The sequence below is a fragment of the Staurois parvus genome, unplaced genomic scaffold (genome assembly GCF_062004578.1).
Source record: "Staurois parvus isolate SC_StPar_1 unplaced genomic scaffold, SC_StPar_1.0 ptg000380l, whole genome shotgun sequence".
NCBI lineage: Eukaryota > Metazoa > Chordata > Amphibia > Anura > Ranidae > Staurois > Staurois parvus.
The window spans coordinates 2,934,541-2,951,716 of NW_028318176.1; the positions used below are offsets into that span (position 1 = coordinate 2,934,541).

At 51.8% G+C, this 17,176-nt stretch overlaps 1 pseudogene across 1 annotated transcript in view; it reads left to right on the forward strand.

The window, feature by feature from the left end:
- The window catches only part of LOC149456037 (uncharacterized), a 58,316-nt pseudogene extending 48,545 nt beyond the window's left edge, over positions 1-9,771 (forward strand). Inside the window, exon 7 of the transcript XR_016313973.1 lies at positions 7,806-9,771. The product of XR_016313973.1 is annotated as an uncharacterized LOC149456037 (transcript). The remainder of the gene's footprint in view (positions 1-7,805) is intronic.
- Positions 9,772-17,176: the final 7,405 nt, after the last annotated feature.

Below are 17,176 nucleotides of genomic sequence, written 5' to 3' on the forward strand. Positions count from 1 at the left end.
TCAAAGCCAAGCCGAGATCAGCGCCAGGAAATCAGGCAGAGAATAGTCAGAGGAAAGCCGAGGTCAGGACCAGGAGATCAGGCAGAGAATAGTCAGAGTCAAGCCGAGGTCAGCTCCAGGAGATCAGGCACAGAATAGTCAGAAGACAGCCGAGGTCAGTGCCAGGAGATCAGGCAGAGAGTAGTCAGAGGAAAGCAGAGGTCAGCACCAGGAGATCAGGCAGAGAATAGTCAGAGCCAAGCCGAGGTCAGCGCCAGGAGATCAGGCAGAGAATAGTCAGAGCCAAGCCAAGGTCTATGCCAGGAGATCAGGCAGAGAATAGTCAGAGCCAAGCCGAGATCAGCGCCAGGAGATCAGGCAGAGAATAGTAAGAGCCAAGCCGAAGTCAGCTCCAGGAGATAAGGCAGAGATTAGTCAGAGCCAAGCCGAGGTCAGCACCAGGAGATCAGGCAGAGAATAGTCAGAGGCAAGCCGAGGTCAGCGCCAGGAGATCAAGCAGAGAATAGTCAGAGCCGAGGTCAGCGCCAGGAGATCAGGCAAAGAATAGTCATAGACAAGCCGAGGTCAGCGCCAGGAGATCAGGCAGAGAATAGTCAGAGGAAAGCCGAGGTCAGCGCCAGGAGATCAGGCAGAGAATAGTCAAAGCCAAGCCGAGGTCAGCGCCAGGAGATCAGGCAGAGAATAGTCAAAGCCAAGCCGAGATCAGCGCCAGGAGATCAGGCAGAGAATAGTCAGAGTCAAGCCGAGGTCAGCGCCAGGAGATCAGGCAAAGAATAGTCAGAGCCAAGCCGAGGTCAGCGCCAGGAGATCAGGCAGAGAATAGTCAGAGCTAAGTCGAGGTCTATGCCAGGAGATCAGGCAGAGAATAGTCAGAGCCAAGCCGAGATCAGCGCCAGGAGATCAGGCAGAGAATAGTAAGAGCCAAGCCGAAGTCAGCTCCAGGAGATAAGGCAGAGATTAGTCAGAGCCAAGCCGAGGTCAGCACCAGGAGATCAGGCAGAGAATAGTCAGAGGCAAGCCGAGGTCAGCGCCAGGAGATCAAGCAGAGAATAGTCAGAGCCGAGGTCAGCGCCAGGAGATCAGGCAAAGAATAGTCATAGACAAGCCGAGGTCAGCGCCAGGAGATCAGGCAGAGAATAGTCAGAGGAAAGCCGAGGTCAGCGCCAGGAGATCAGGCAGAGAATAGTCAAAGCCAAGCCGAGGTCAGCGCCAGGAGATCAGGCAGAGAATAGTCAAAGCCAAGCCGAGATCAGCGCCAGGAGATCAGGCAGAGAATAGTCAGAGTCAAGCCGAGGTCAGCGCCAGGAGATCAGGCAAAGAATAGTCAGAGCCAAGCCGAGGTCAGCGCCAGGAGATCAGGCAGAGAATAGTCAGAGCTAAGTCGAGGTCTATGCCAGGAGATCAGGCAGAGAATAGTCAGAGCCAAGCCGAGGTCAGCACCAGGAGATCAGGCAGAGAGTAGTCCGTAGTCCGAGCCAAGCCGAGGTCAGCGCCAGGAGATCAGGCAGAAAGTAGTCAGAGCCAAGCCGAGGTCAGCGCCAGGAGATAAGGCAGAGAATAGTCAGAGCCAAGCTGAAGTCAGCTCCAGGAGATAAGGCAGAGAATAGTCAGAGCCAAGCCGAGGTCTATGCCAGGAGATCAGGCAGAGAATAGTTAGAGCCAAGCCGAGGACAGCGCCAGGAGATCAGGCAGAGAATAGTCAGAGCCAAGCCGAGGTCTATGCCAGGAGATCAGGCAGAGAATAGTCAGAGCCAAGCCAAGGTCAGCGCCAGGAGATCAGGCAGAGAATAATCAGAGCCAAGCCGAGGTCAGCGCCAGGAGATCAGTCAGAGAATAGTCAGAGCCAAGCCGAGGTCAGCACCAGGAGATCAGGCAGAGAATAGTCAGAGCCAAGCTGAGGTCTATGCCAGGAGATCAAGCAGAGAATAGTCAGAGTTAAGCCAAGGTCAGCACCAGGAGATCAGGCAGAGAATAGTCAGAGCCAAGCTGAGGTCAGCACCAGGAGATCAGGCAGAGAATAGTCAGAGCCAAGCCGAAGTCAGCTCCAGGAGATAAGGCAGAGATTAGTCAGAGCCAAGCCGAGGTCAGCGCCAGGAGATCAAGCAGAGAATAGTCAGAGCCGAGGTCAGCGCCAGGAGATCAGGCAACGAATAGTCAGAGACAAGCCGAGGTCAGCGCCAGGAGATCAGGCAGAGAATAGTCAGAGGAAAGCCGAGGTCAGCGCCAGGAGATCAGGCAGAGAATAGTCAAAGCCAAGCCGAGGTCAGTGCCAGGAGATCAGGCAGAGAATAGTCAAAGCCAAGCCGAGATCAGCGCCAGGAGATCAGGCAGAGAATAGTCAGAGGAAAGCCGAGGTCAGCTCCAGGAGATCAAGCAGAGAATAGTCAGAGCCGAGGTCAGTGCCAGGAGATCAGGCAAAGAATAGTCAGAGCCAAGCCGAGGTCAGCGCCAGGAGATCAAGCAGAGAATAGTCAGAGCCGAGGTCAGCGCCAGGAGATCAGGCAAAGAATAGTCAGAGACAAGCCGAGGTCAGCGCCAGGAGATCAGGCAGAGAATAGTCAGAGGAAAGCCGAGGTCAGCGCCAGGAGATCAGGCAGAGAATAGTCAAAGCCAAGCCGAGGTCAGTGCCAGGAGATCAGGCAGAGAATAGTCAAAGCCAAGCCGAGATCAGCGCCAGGAGATCAGGCAGAGAATAGTCAGAGTCAAGCCGAGGTCAGCTCCAGGAGATCAAGCAGAGAATAGTCAGAGCCGAGGTCAGCGCCAGGAGATCAGGCAAAGAATAGTCAGAGCCAAGCCGAGGTCAGCGCCAGGAGATCAGGCAGAGAATAGTCAGAGCCAAGCCGAAGTCAGCTCCAGGAGATAAGGCAGAGATTAGTCAGAGCCAAGCCGAGGTCAGCGCCAGGAGATCAGGCAGAGAATAGTCAGAGACAAGCCGAGGTCAGCGCCAGGAGATCAAGCAGAGAATAGTCAGAGCCGAGGTCAGCGCCAGGAGATCAGGCAGAGAATAGTCAGAGGAAAGCCGAGGTCAGCGCCAGGAGATCAGGCAGAGAATAGTCAAAGCCAAGCCGAGGTCAGTGCCAGGAGATCAGGCAGAGAATAGTCAAAGCCAAGCCGAGATCAGCGCCAGGAGATCAGGCAGAGAATAGTCAGAGGAAAGCCGAGGTCAGCACCAGGAGATCAGGCAGAGAATAGTCAGAGTCAAGCCGAGGTCAGCTCCAGGAGATCAAGCAGAGAATAGTCAGAGCCGAGGTCAGCGCCAGGAGATCAGGCAAAGAATAGTCAGAGCCAAGCCGAGGTCAGCGCCAGGAGATCAGGCAGAGAATAGTCAGAGCTAAGTCGAGGTCTATGCCAGGAGATCAGGCAGAGAATAGTCAGAGCCAAGCCGAGGTCAGCACCAGGAGATCAGGCAGAGAGTAGTCGGAGGCAAGCCGAGGTCAGCGCCAGGAGATCAGGCAGAGAGTAGTCCGTAGTCCGAGCCAAGCCGAGGTCAGCGCCAGGAGATCAGGCAGAAAGTAGTCAGAGCCAAGCAGAGGACAGCGCCAGGAGATCAGGCAGAGAATAGTCAGAGCCAAGCCGAGGTCTATGCCAGGAGATCAGGCAGAGAATAGTCAGAGCCAAGCCAAGGTCAGCGCCAGGAGATCAGGCAGAGAATAATCAGAGCCAAGCCGAGGTCAGCGCCAGGAGATCAGTCAGAGAATAGTCAGAGCCAAGCCGAGGTCTATGCCAGGAGATCAGGCAGAGAATAGTCAGAGCCAAGCCAAGGTCAGCGCCAGGAGATCAGGCAGAGAATAATCAGAGCCAAGCCGAGGTCAGCGCCAGGAGATCAGTCAGAGAATAGTCAGAGCCAAGCCGAGGTCAGCACCAGGAGATCAGGCAGAGAATAGTCAGAGCCAAGCTGAGGTCTATGCCAGGAGATCAAGCAGAGAATAGTCAGAGTTAAGCCAAGGTCAGCACCAGGAGATCAGGCAGATAATAGTCAGAGCCAAGCTGAGGTCAGCACCAGGAGATCAGGCAGAGAATAGTCAGAGCCAAGCCAAGGTCTATGCCAGGAGATCAGGCAGAGAATAGTCAGAGCCAAGCCGAGGTCAGCACCAGGAGATCAGGCAGAAAATAGTCAGAGACAAGCCGAGGTCAGTGCCAGGAGATCAGGCAGAGAATAGTCAGAGCCAAGCCGAGGTCAGCGCCAGGAGATCAGGCAGAGAATAGTCAGAGACAAGCCGAGGTCAGTGCCAGGAGATCAGGCAGAGAATAGTCAGAGCCAAGCCGAGGTCAGCGCCAGGAGATCAGGCAGAGAATAGTCAGAGGCATGCTGAGGTCAGCACCAGGAAATCAGGCAGAGAGTAGTCGGAGCCAAGCCAAGGTCAGCGCCGGGAGATCAGGCAGAGAGTAATCAGATCCAAGCCGAGGTCAGCACCAGGAGATCAGGCAGAGAATAGTCAGAGACAAGCCGAGGTCAGTGCCAGGAGATCAGGTAGAGAATAGTCAGAGACAAGCCAAGGTCAGCACCAGGAGATCAGGCAGAGAATAGTCAGAGGAAAGCCAAGGTCAGTGCTAGGAGATCAGGCAGAGAATATTCAAAGCCAGGCCAAGGTCAGTGCCAGGAGATCAGGCAGAGAATAGTCAGAGCCAAGCCGAGGTCAGCACCAGGAGATCAGGCAGAGAATAGTCAGAGCCAAGCCGAGGTCAGCACCAGGAGATCAGGCAGAGAATAGTCAGAGCCAAGCCGAGGTCAGTTCCAAGCGATCAGACAGAGAATAGTCAGAGCCAAGTCGAGGTAAGCGCCAGGAGATATGGCAGAGAATAGTCAGAGCCAAGCCGAGGTCAGCACCAGGAGATCAGGCAGAGAATAGTCAGAGCCAAGCCGAGGTAAGTGCCAGGAGATCAGGCAGAGAATAGTCAAAGCCAAGCCGAGGTCAGCGCCAGGAGATCAGACAGAGAATAGTCAGAGCCAAGCCGAGGTCAGTGCCAGGAGATCAGGCAGAGAATAGTCAGAGGCAAGTTGGGGTCAGGGCCAGGAGATCAGGCAGAGAATAATCAGAGCCAAGCCAAGGTCAGCACCAGGTGATCAGGCAAAGAATAGTCAGAGGCAAGCCGAAGTCAGCGCCAGGAGATCAGGCAGAGAATAGTCAGAGCCGAGGTCAGCGCCAGAAGATCAGGCAGAGAATAGTCAGAGGCAAGTCGGGATCAGGGCCAGGAGATCAGACAGAGAATAGTCAGAGCCAATCCGAGGTCAGCAGCATAATGGGGAACACGGATCACAGAGAGCTGAAGAACATTCAGCAAGATGTCCTATAAATAGGCGTCTTGGCGCTAATGCGGGAGGATGTGCGCTCCACAGTCCTGCCGAGTGCTTGTCCTGGCTATCTATCAGCTCCAGTTGTCACGGTGTGTTCCGGCCTCACACTTGTTAGAAGTTCCAGCAAGCCACGTACCCAGATCTTGCAGTTTGAGTGGAGTGCTTCCTTAACCTCAGCTGGACGTTCCGGCATCTACTCTGTTCCTGACTGAATGTCCTGCTTGATTTACCGAAGTTACTCCTCCAGCCGCAAGTTCTACAATCAATATCCTCAGGTACTCGTTTTTCTCCTATCCCTCACCACCATCTGTTCCACCTTCAGTGGGGCCTGGGCTGGAGATACAAGAGAGGCTGACCTCATCAATTCACACTTCTATCAGGTACGTGACAACTACAAGCTGAGACCGCCAGGTGGTGCATTATAATCTGTTACCTGTATTTGCTGGAGAAGAACCCCTGCATGGGCAACTGTGTCTGTGGACTTTTTCTTTTTCTAAATAAAAGTGGGCCTCCAAGCCTTTTAAACACAGTTTAGACTGGCAAGGACTACACTAAAATGCATCTACCATTGATCTAAGCAACCCCCCATACCACATATCCCTTGGTGGGAGTGGAGGTGACCCCTCTATGAGGAAATACAGTCCATACACACCCAGCACAAGACCGGGGTCACACTATCAGATGGTTCTCGGGGCTGCAGTTCCTCTAAGTTCCACAAGGTGGTGATCTCACTTCTACCCAGACAGAAAGTCTCTATGGAAGACAGGAAGTTCCAAGTGGAACGAAGTAAAAGGAGACATTGCTGGAAGTGGCAACACGATGGACAATCAGCCATCCCTCACATCACCGGGTAAGAGAAGACTTTATTGGAAAGGAGAGAGCAGTACGGAGGATCCACCTAGATCCCCCATCATCTGATAAACACATAGAAACAATGGATTCAGTCAGTGTGTGTGTTTCCTACAGATGGATCCAGTCATGGGAACCCACCAGAGAGATGTACCCGTCCTCTGTATTCCCGGGATGCCACACAGGATGGTCACACCATCCTTCACCATCATCAGGTAGATGGATCCAGTCATGGGAACCCACCAGAGAGATGTCCCCGTCCTCTGTATTCCCGGGATTCCACACAGGTCAATATTATGGATGAGATAAAGGAGGATGAGGATGGGGTGATGGAGGAGTCAGAGATTCCAGAAGGACACAAAGATCTGTACCAGGACACCATGGTGGATTCATCCAGCTACAGAAACCCACCAGAGAGATGTCCCCGTCCTCTGTATTCCCAGGATTCCACACAGGAAAGTCACACCGTCCCTCTCCATCATCAGGTAGATGAGGAACAATCACTGATAGTTGTGATTTATACACGTGTTTGTTACAATTAATGTTTTATTATATATTCAGAGTGGAATCCTCGGGGATGATAATATTGGCGTAAAAGAAGAGTATAAAGAGGAGGATGAGGAGTATGGAGCGATGGAGGAGCTTTCCGAAGGACACAAGAATATGATGGAGCCACCTAATACCAGGAACCTACCAGAGAGATGTCCCAGTTCTCTGTATTCCCGGGATTCCACACAGGAAGGTCACACCATCCCTCACCATCATCAGGTAGATAATTGACAATTATTAGTAGTTATGATTTATACACAGCATGTTTGTTACAATTAAAGTTTTATATAATATTCAGAGTGGAAACCTGAGAGATTGTAAAGTTGAGGTGAAATCAGAAGAAGAAGAGGCGTATGTGAGGGATGATCAGCAGTCTATGGAGGAGGATGTAATAACGAGGACATTTATAGAGGAGGACACTCCTACAGAGATCAGCACAGGTGGGTCATGAACACTAAATCCATTCCTCCACCCATACTGCTCACTGATTGGTCCAGATGATAAAGTTCTCATTGGATCTCTCTGTCTGACAAGAGCCTGGAGCTCAAGAGGAACCATTCACCTTGTAAGCTCCTCAGAGACCAAGCTTCCTGATGTGGGCGTAGTCCTGGTTTGGGGGAACCAATCAGCTCCTGTCTAGTAATCCTCTTTGTCTTTTGTATTTTAGTCCATGGCCGGGAGATGAGGAAAACCTCCGAGGATTGTCTCACTTTTTCTCCAGACTGGAAAGTAGAAGATGAGGACATCACACAGTATAGTCCAGGAGAAAACCCGGCTCCCTCCAATGTCCATCTGGCACCACCCAGTGTAGATGGACCATCGGATTCCTTGTATCCTGAGGAACCTCAGACTGTGCGGGACTGTTCTGGCCTTCCAACAGGGAAGAGGTTTCCCTGTACTGAGTGCGGGAAGAATTTTACAAGAAAGTCACACCTTATCACACATCAGTGGTCTCACACGGGGGAGAAGCCGTATTCCTGTCCTGACTGTGGCAAACGTTTTTCAGGGAAGTTCAGTCTTAACAGACATCAAAGGTCTCACACGTTGGAGAGTCCATATTCCTGTTCTGAGTGCGGGAAATGTTTTTCAGGAAAGTTCAATCTTGATAGACATCAGAGGTCTCACACGGGGGAGAAGCCGTATTCCTGTCCTGAGTGCGGGAAATGTTTTTCACAGAAGTCCGTTCTTAACAGACATCAAAAGTCTCATACGGGTGAGACACCGTATTCCTGTCCTGAGTGTGGGAAATGTTTTGTATATAAACTGAACCTTGTCACACATCAGAGGTCTCACACAGGGGAGAAGCCGTTTTCCTGTCCTGAGTGCGGGAAATGTTATTCAGTTAAGTCTAATCTTTATTATCATCTGAGATCTCACACGGGGGAGAAGCCGTATTCTTGTCCTGAGTGCGGGAAATGTTTTTCAGATAAGTCACATCTTTATACACATCGGAGAGTGCACACAGGGGAGAAGCCGTATTCCTGTTCTGATTGTGGGAAATGTTTTTCAGATAAGTCCAGTCTTTACAAACATCAGAGATCACACATGGTAGAGAAGCCACTTTCCTGTCCTGAGTACGAGAATTGTCATTCACAGAAGTCTTCTGTTTACAGTCATCTGAGATTGGACACGGAGGAGAAACTTTCCTGGTCTGACTGAAGGAATTGTTCTTCACTGAAGACCTGGGTGCGGGAAATGCTTTTCTTAGAAGTCGAGTCTTTCCAGACAGAGATCTCACCCAGGGAGAAGTCACGTTCCTGTCCTGAGTGAGGGAAATGTACCTCACTGAAGTCCTGCCTTCCTGTACATCAGGGGCCACACACAACCCTGGAGGTGTATCAGTGTCTTGAGTGCGGGAAATGTCTTCTAGATGAATGTTGCTGGACATCCCAGCTCTCGTGGGGAAGAAGCACACCCTGATATACATCTCAGATATACTCCATGGCTGATCTTCATCATGGAAGAAACCGTTCCTAGGGAGAAGTCAACATTGTTCTGATGGATGATAATCAATATGGATTCCTAATGAGATCTGTAGAACAACCTGGTGACCCCCCTGACCACAGATGTACAATTTCAGAGAGAAGATGGAATCTTTCATCCCTTTCTTCTGATCATTAGCCCTCCACGGTCCATCGATCTCTCTTCCAATCATCAGCCCTTCACGGTCCATCGATCTAAGTTCCAATCATCAGCCCTTCACGGTCCATCGATCTCCCTTCCGATCATCAGCCCTCCGCGGTCCATCGATCTCTCTCTTCTGATCATCAGCCCTCCACAGTCCATCAATCTCTCTTCTGATCCCCCCCACCTGAGATCTTTGCATGTTTGTCTGAGAACCGATCCCCGCACATCTCTCTTCTGATCATTAGCCCTCCATAGTCCATCGATCTCTCTTCTGATCATCAGCCCTTCACAGTCTATCGATCTCTCTTCCGATCATCAGCCCTCCACAGTCCATTGATCTCTTTTGTCTGAGATTCGATCCCTCCACATCTCTCTTCTGATCATCAGCCCTCCACGGTCCATCAATCTCTCTGCCGATCATCAGCCCTCCACAGTCCATTGATCGATCTTTCTTCTGATCCCCCCCACCTGAGATCTTTGTCTGAGAACCGATCCCTCCACATCTCTCTTCTAATCATCAGCCCTCCACAGTCCATCGATCTCTCTTCCAGTCACTAGCCCTCCACAGTCTTTCGATCTCTCTTCTGATCATCAGCCCTCCACAGTCCATCGATCGATCTTTCTTCTGATCCCCCCCACCTGAGATCTTTGTCTGTTTGTCTGAGAACCGATCCCTCCACATCTCTCTTCTGATCATCAGCCCTTCGCAGATCCTCTCCAGGTCATACCACCAGCAGCTTGTCCTGGGTGTTGCTCCAAACCCATAAATCGCTCGATGGGTAAAGTATAATTCCATCATTGCTTTGTTGGAGATTCCATCTTGCTTCTGAATTGAACCAATTGTGTGCTATTATTCGGGTGATGGATTTTGGTTCGATGTGATATTCCATTCAACGTATCATAACCCCCTATGGATGAAGTCATTAAATCTAAGCTGTATTAAAATCCTGTTCCATAGAGTCGACTACTTCATTGTGCGGCAGAAGAATTCGAGGGTGGTGGGCTTGCCAGAGCCTCTATGGCCTGAAATGATGAATTTTGCTTCTATGATTTTCATACTACGAGGGTTCTTCAAAGAGTCTCCACACTTTTATGTTTTTGTTGGAAATGGTGAGGGTGGGAGGAGTGGTCATTGGTTGTGCCCAGGGGCGGACTGACAACTCATGGGGCCCCCGGACAATAGGGGATCATGGGGCCCCTGTGTCCACACCCACACTCAAACCACTCCCAAAAAAGCCTTTGAAAGGTACCAGAGGCATCTCATGGGGTCCTCTACTGACCCCGGACCTCGGGCAGTGCCCTAGTGTCTGAATGGTCAGTCCGACCCTGGTTGTGCCTGAGAGTGTCATGGGACTAGTTTGTCTGGCAAACTGGCTGTGGTGAGGATGGCTGCATTGATTGGTGGAAACGTGAGGGTGCTGAGGTCTGTGGCGGACGTATCTCCCCAGTGTTGGAGGGGATGCGATTCGTTGTGAACCGTTGCACATTTGTGGTGGGAATGTACAAAGATACAGGCCTTCTGGAAGGAGATTACGAAGGTGGTCTACGAAATAATGGGGAGTATATATATCGATCGAGCCCTGGAGATGTATACTTCATAACAGAGAAGCTGATGGCACAATACACACTGCTCAAAACAATGAAAGGAAGACTTTGTAATCCAAGTCTAGCATGAAGTCAATGAATCTCCTGGGATATTGATCTGGTCAGGTAAGTCGCAGAGGGGGTTGTTCATCAATTTCAGCTGCTTTGGTGTTCATGAAATAAACAACAGGTGCACTAGATGGGCAACAATGAGACGACCCCCAAAACAGGAATGGTTTTACAGGTGGAGGCCACTGACATTGTTTTTCGTACTCATCTTTTCTGGCTGTTTTTCACTCGTTTTGCATTTGGCTAGGGTCAGTGTCACTACTGGTAGCATGAGGCCATACCTGGACCCTACAGAGGTTGCACAGGCAGTCCAACTTCTCCAGGATGGCACATCAATACGTGCCATTGTCAGAAGGTTTGCTGTGTCTCCCAGCACAGTCTCAAGAGCATGGAGGAGATTCCAGGAGACAGGCAGTTCCTCTAGGAGAACTGGACAGGGCCGTAGAAGATCCTTAACCCATCAGCAGGACCGGTATCTGCTCCTTTGTGCAAGGAGGAACAGGATGAGCACTGCCAGAGTCCTACAAAATGACCTCCAGCAGGCCACTGGTGTGAATGTCTCTGACCAAACAATCAGAAACAGACTTCATGAGGGTGGCCTGAGGGCCCGACGTCCTCTAGTGGGCCCTGTGCTCACTGCCCGACACCATAGAGCTGGATTGGCATTTGCCATTGAACCCCAGAATTGGCAGGTCCACCACTGGCGCCCTGTGGTTTTCACAGATGAGAGCATGTTCCCCCTGAGCAGGCTAGACAATGGCACCCTGACTGCCATTAGGTATGGGGATGAAATCCTTGGACCCATTGTCAGACCCTACGCTGGTGCAGTGGGTCCTGGGTTCCTCCTGGTGCAGTAGGTTCTGAGCTCCTCCTGGTGCAGGGGGTCCTGGGTTCCTCCTGGTGCGGTGGGTCCTGGGTTCCTCCTGGTGCACAACAATGCCCGGCCTCATGTGGCGAGAGTATGCAGGTAGTTCCTGGAGGATGAAGGAATTAATACCATTGAATGGCCCCCACACTCACCTGACCGGCATCCAATAGAACCCCTCTGGGATGTCATGTTTCGGTCCAACCGACGCCACCAGGTAGCACCTCAGACTGTCCAGGAGCTCAGTGATGCCCTGGTCCAGATCTGGGAGGAAATCCCCCAGGACACCATCCGTGGTCTCATTAGGAGCATGCCCTGATGTTGTCAGGCATGCATACAAGCACATGGGGGCCATACAAACTACTGAGGACCATTCTGAGTTGCTGCAATGACATTTCAGCAAAATGGACTCGCCTGCTGTATCATTTTTTCACTTTGATTTTCGAGGTGTCTTTGAATTCAATCCTCTGTAGGTCAATCATTTTAATTTCCATCAAACGATGGGGTGTCCTTATGTTCCTCACCCATCCCCCCGTCCATGTCAGTATAGTGATCCAGCAGAAGATTCGTCCCCTTTGAGGTCTGATTCGGGTTCTCAAAGTCTTCCTTTCATTTTTTTGAGCAGTGTAGGTTGTCTCTAGTACTGTATTTAGTAGATGCAGCTAAAACCTTGATTCCAGGTTCTGGCGAACGCAAACAAATCCTGAGAGAATGGGTTTTAAAAATTGACCAGGTAAGTTTTCTGTAAGAAACAATGTACACTATATTGCCAAAAGTATTGGGCAAGCCCTCCAAATCATTGGGTTCAGGTGAACATTTGTGAAAGAATGGGTCGCTCTCAGGAGCTCAGTGACTCCAAGCGTGGTCCTGTGATAGGTGGCCACCTGTGCAATAAGACCATCCGTGACATTTCCTGGCTACTAAATATTCCACGCTCAACTGTTAGTGGGATTTTAACAAAGTGGAAGCAACTGGGAACAACAGCAACTCAGCCTCCAAGTGGTAGGCTACGTCACATGACAGGGCGGGGTCAGCGCATGCTGAAGTGCGCAGAAGTCGCCAACTGTCTGCAGAGTCAATAGCTAAAGACCTCCAAACTTGGTGTGGACTTCAGATGAGCCCAACAACAGTGCGTAGAGAGCTTCATGGAATGGGTTTCCATGACCGAGCAGCTGCATCCAAGCCTTCCATCACCAAGTGCAATGCAAAGCATTGGATGCCATGGTGTAAAGCACGCCACCACTGGACTCTAGAGCAGGGGAGACATGTTCTCTGGAGTGACCAATTATGCTTCTCTGTCTGGCAATCCAATGGACATGTTGGGGTTTTGCGGTGGCCAGGAGAACCGTACTTGTCTGACTGCATTGTGCCAAGTGTAAAGTTTGGTGGAGGAGGGATTATGGTGGGTTGTTTTTCAGGGGTTGGCTCCCTAGTTCCAGTGAAGGGAACTCTTAAGGCGACATTTTGGACAATTTCATGCTCCCAACTTTGTGGGAAGAGTTTGGGGATGGTCCCTTCCTGTTCCAACATGATTGCGCACAAGGCAAGGTCCATAAAGACATGGAGGAGCCAGTTTGGGGTGGAGGAACTTGACTGGCCTGCACAGAGTCTTGACCTCAACCCCATAGAACACCTTTGGAATGAATTAGAGCAGAGACTGCGAGCCAGGCCTCCTCCCCCGACATCAGTGCCTGACCTGACAAATGTGCTTCTGGAATTGTGGTCCAACCTTCCCATAGACACCCTCCTAAACCTTGTGGACGGCCTTCCTAGAAGAGTTGAAGCTGTTATAGCTGCAAAGGGCGGGGCCAACTCAATATTGAACCCTACGGACTAAGACTGAGAGGCCATTAAAAGTCATGTGCGTGGAAAGGGCGGGGCCAATTCAATATTGAACCCTATGGACTAAGACTGGGGGGCTATTACAGGTCATGTGTGTGGAAAGGGCAGGGCCAACTCAATATTGAACCCTACGGACTAAGACTGGGGGGCCATTACATTTCATGTGCGTGGAAAGGGCGGGGCCAACTCAATATTGAACCCTACGGACTAAGACTGGGAGGCCATTAAAGGTCATGTGTGTGGAAAGGCCGGCGGCCCAATACTGCGGGCGATATAGTGTGTGTAGAAGAGGATTCCTTACAGAAATATAATGCTATGTGGGGGAAATGGGTGGAGTAAAAAAAAATGGAGGCGGTATATGTACATAACGTAGAAGATTAAGAATTGCTGAGGACATGGGCATCGTGGTAGCGGATATTATTACCTGGAAAGGATCATGGAAGGAAGGGGTCTCCTCTGGAGAGTGTGAGGCCGTATAGTGCTGGATAGAGGGCGGGGAGCAAGAGCTGCCTCAGTTCACGTTAACCAGCAGGTGAATGGTTACAAGGACACTGGGGGGTCCCAGCAACCAATCACCAACGTGTTATTATGAAACATTCACTCCGGTAGCTCCCTCCATCCAGTTCTATGCTGTCTCTCTCCCTCTCCTGTGCTGTACACACACTATCAGGGAGGAGAGTGCTGTGTGTGGTGGGGAGGGGAGGATGATGTGAAGGGGGTAGAGGACAGTGATGGTGGGGGGGCAGAGAACACTACAGTGTGTGTGGGGGGGGGGTAATGTGAAGGGAGCAGAGGACACTTCTTTGGGGGGAGGGGAGGGGACATTACAATGGGGGGTAATGGGAAGAAACTCAGGACACTGCTTTGGGGGGGGGCAGGGGACACTATACTGGGGATGATGGGAAGGAACACAGGACACTGCTTTGGGGGGGCAGGGGACTGTATATAGGGAATGATGGAAAGGAACGCAGGACACTGCTTTGGGGGGGGCAGGGGACACTATACTGGGAGATGATGGGAAGGAACACAGGACACTGCTTGGGGGGGTGGTGGTAGGGGACACTATACTGGGGGGTGATGGGAAGGGGGCAGAGGACACCATACTGGGGGGTGGTGTGAAAGAACACAGGACACTGCTTTGGGGGGGGACACTCTACTGGGGGGTGATGTGAAGAATCACAGGACACTACTTAGGGGGGGGGGGGTGTAGGGGACACTATACTGGGGGATGATGCGAAGGAACACAGGACACTGCTTGCGGGGGGGGGGGGGTAGGGGACACTATACTGGGGGGTGATGTGAAGGAACACAGGACACTGCTTGGGGGGGGGGGGTAGGGGACACTATACTTGGGGATGATGTGAAGGGGGCAGAGGACACTATACTGGGGGGTGATGTGAAAGAACACAGGACACTGCTTGGGGGGGGGGGGGGGGGACACTATACTGGGGGGTGATGGTAAGTGGGCAGAGGACACTATACAGGGGGATGATGGAAAGGAACGCAGGTCACTGCTTGGGGGGGCAGGGGACAAAATAATGGGGGGTGATGTGAAGGGGGCAGAGGACACTATACTGGGGGGTGATGTGAAGGAACACAGGACACTGCTTGCGGGGGGGGGGGTAGGGGACACTATACTGGGGGGTGATGTGAAGGAACACAGGACACTGCTTGGGGGGGGGGTAGGGGACACTATACTTGGGGATGATGTGAAGGGGGCAGAGGACACTATACTGGGGGGTGATGTGAAAGAACACAGGACACTGCTTGGGGGGGGGGGGGGACACTATACTGGGGGGTGATGGTAAGTGGGCAGAGGACACTATACAGGGGGATGATGGAAAGGAACGCAGGTCACTGCTTGGGGGGGCAGGGGACAAAATAATGGGGGGTGATGTGAAGGGGGCAGAGGACACTATACTGGGGGGTGATGTGAAGGAACACAGGACACTGCTTGCGGGGGGGGGGGTAGGGGACACTATACTGGGGGGTGATGTGAAGGAACACAGGACACTGCTTGGGGGGGGGGGGGGTAGGGGACACTATACTTGGGGATGATGTGAAGGGGGCAGAGAACACTATACTGGGGGGTGATGTGAAGGAACACAGGACACTGCTTGGGGGGGGGGGGACGACACTATACTGGGGGGTGATGGTAAGTGGGCAGAGGACACTATACAGGGGGATGATGGAAAGGAACGCAGGTCACTGCTTGGGGGGGCAGGGGACAAAATAATGGGGGGTGATGTGAAGGGGGCAGAGGACACTATACTGGGGGGTGATGTGAAAGAACACAGGACACTGCTTGGGGGGGGTAGGGGACACTATACTGGGGGGTGATGGGAAGGGGGCAGAGGACACTATACGGGGGATGATGGAAAGGCACGCAGGTCACTGCTTGGGGGGGGCAGGGGACAAAATACTGGGGGGTGATGTGAAGGGGGCAGAGGACACTATACTGGGGGATGATGGGAAGGAACACAGGATACTGCTTTGGGGGGGCAGGGGACACTATACTGGGGGGTGATATGAAGGGGGCAGAGGACACTATACTGGGGGGTGATGTGAAGGAACACAGGACACTGCCTGGGGGGGGGGGCAGGGGACACTATACTGGGGGATGATGGGAAGGGGGCAGAGGACACTGCTTTATGGGGGCAGGGGACACTATACTGGGGGGTGATGTGAAGGGACAGAGGGAGCCTAATAGTTTTGTTTTTTAAAGGACATCATCAGCTCCCCCCCCCTCCCCCTCTGAGGGCCCTTTGATTTCCCCCATGTTGTCCCCGTAGATCTCACTCTCTGAGGGCTCTTTGATTTCCTCCATGTTGTCCCCGTAGATCTCACCCTCTGGAAGGTTGCCTATCCTTCCAAACCACCAACTCTTCCACTCTTCCCTAGGCTGTTATTGGGCATTCTTCAGAAACACAGAGAGAATACACCATGAATCCCATCGGACTGTTGCTGAGCATCGCCTCCCTCTTCATATTCAGCCCCCATGTGAACGAGCCCATAGAGTCAGGAGAGATGGATTTACCGATTTATAGAAGACAAGCGATCGTTCTGGGCTCACTCCATGGAAAGGACTATAAGTGGGGACATCACAGCCTCAATATTTGTATAGAAAAGGTATAAAGAAACCCAAAGTAATCCAAACAGAATTCAGATAAAACTTCTAGAGAGAATAAATAGGCGGTGCGTCATAGTGAAATGGGTGTGTGGTTAAATTAACAGTGGGAGGGGCTTAAAACTTGAGCCTGCCCAAGAAAAGGACCCCCTAATATAAGTGGTCAATGTAGTGGTCCCTTACATTGGTGACCGATGGGAGAAGGACCCCATTATATCAGTGGTCAGTGTAGCGGTCCTTTACATTGGTGACCGATGGGAGAAGGACCCCCTTATATCAGTGGTCAGTGTAGCGGTCCCTTACATTGGTGACCGATGGGAGAAGGACCCCCTTATATCAGTGGTCAGTGTAGTGGTCCCTACATTGGTGACCGATGGGAGAAGGACCCCCTTATATCAGTGCTCAGTGTAGTGTCCATTACATTGGTGACCGATGGGAGAAGAAATGGGCTCAAGGAACTGCTAGAACCCTTTGGAGGAACCCCTAGAACCCTTTGGAGGAACCCCTGGCTGAGAAAGGCTGCACTAGGCAGTCATATATTTCTGTCCCCCTTGGTGGGAGTGGAGGTGACCCCTCTATGAGGACATACAGTCCATACACACCCAGCACAAGGCCGGGGTCACACTACCAGATGGTTCTTGGGGCTGCAGTTCCTCTGAGCTCCACAAGGTGGGGATCTCACTTCTAACCAGACAGGAAGTCTCTATGGAAGACAGGAAGTGATGTCAGGGACCAACAATAAGTAGAGAGGAGACATTGCTGGAAGTGGCAGCAGAGGAGGTAATAAGATCTTATTTTCTATTTACACCCAGTAACCCCCCCATCATGTCTGCCCTTTCGCTCCACCGTCACGCCCATCCTCTCCCTC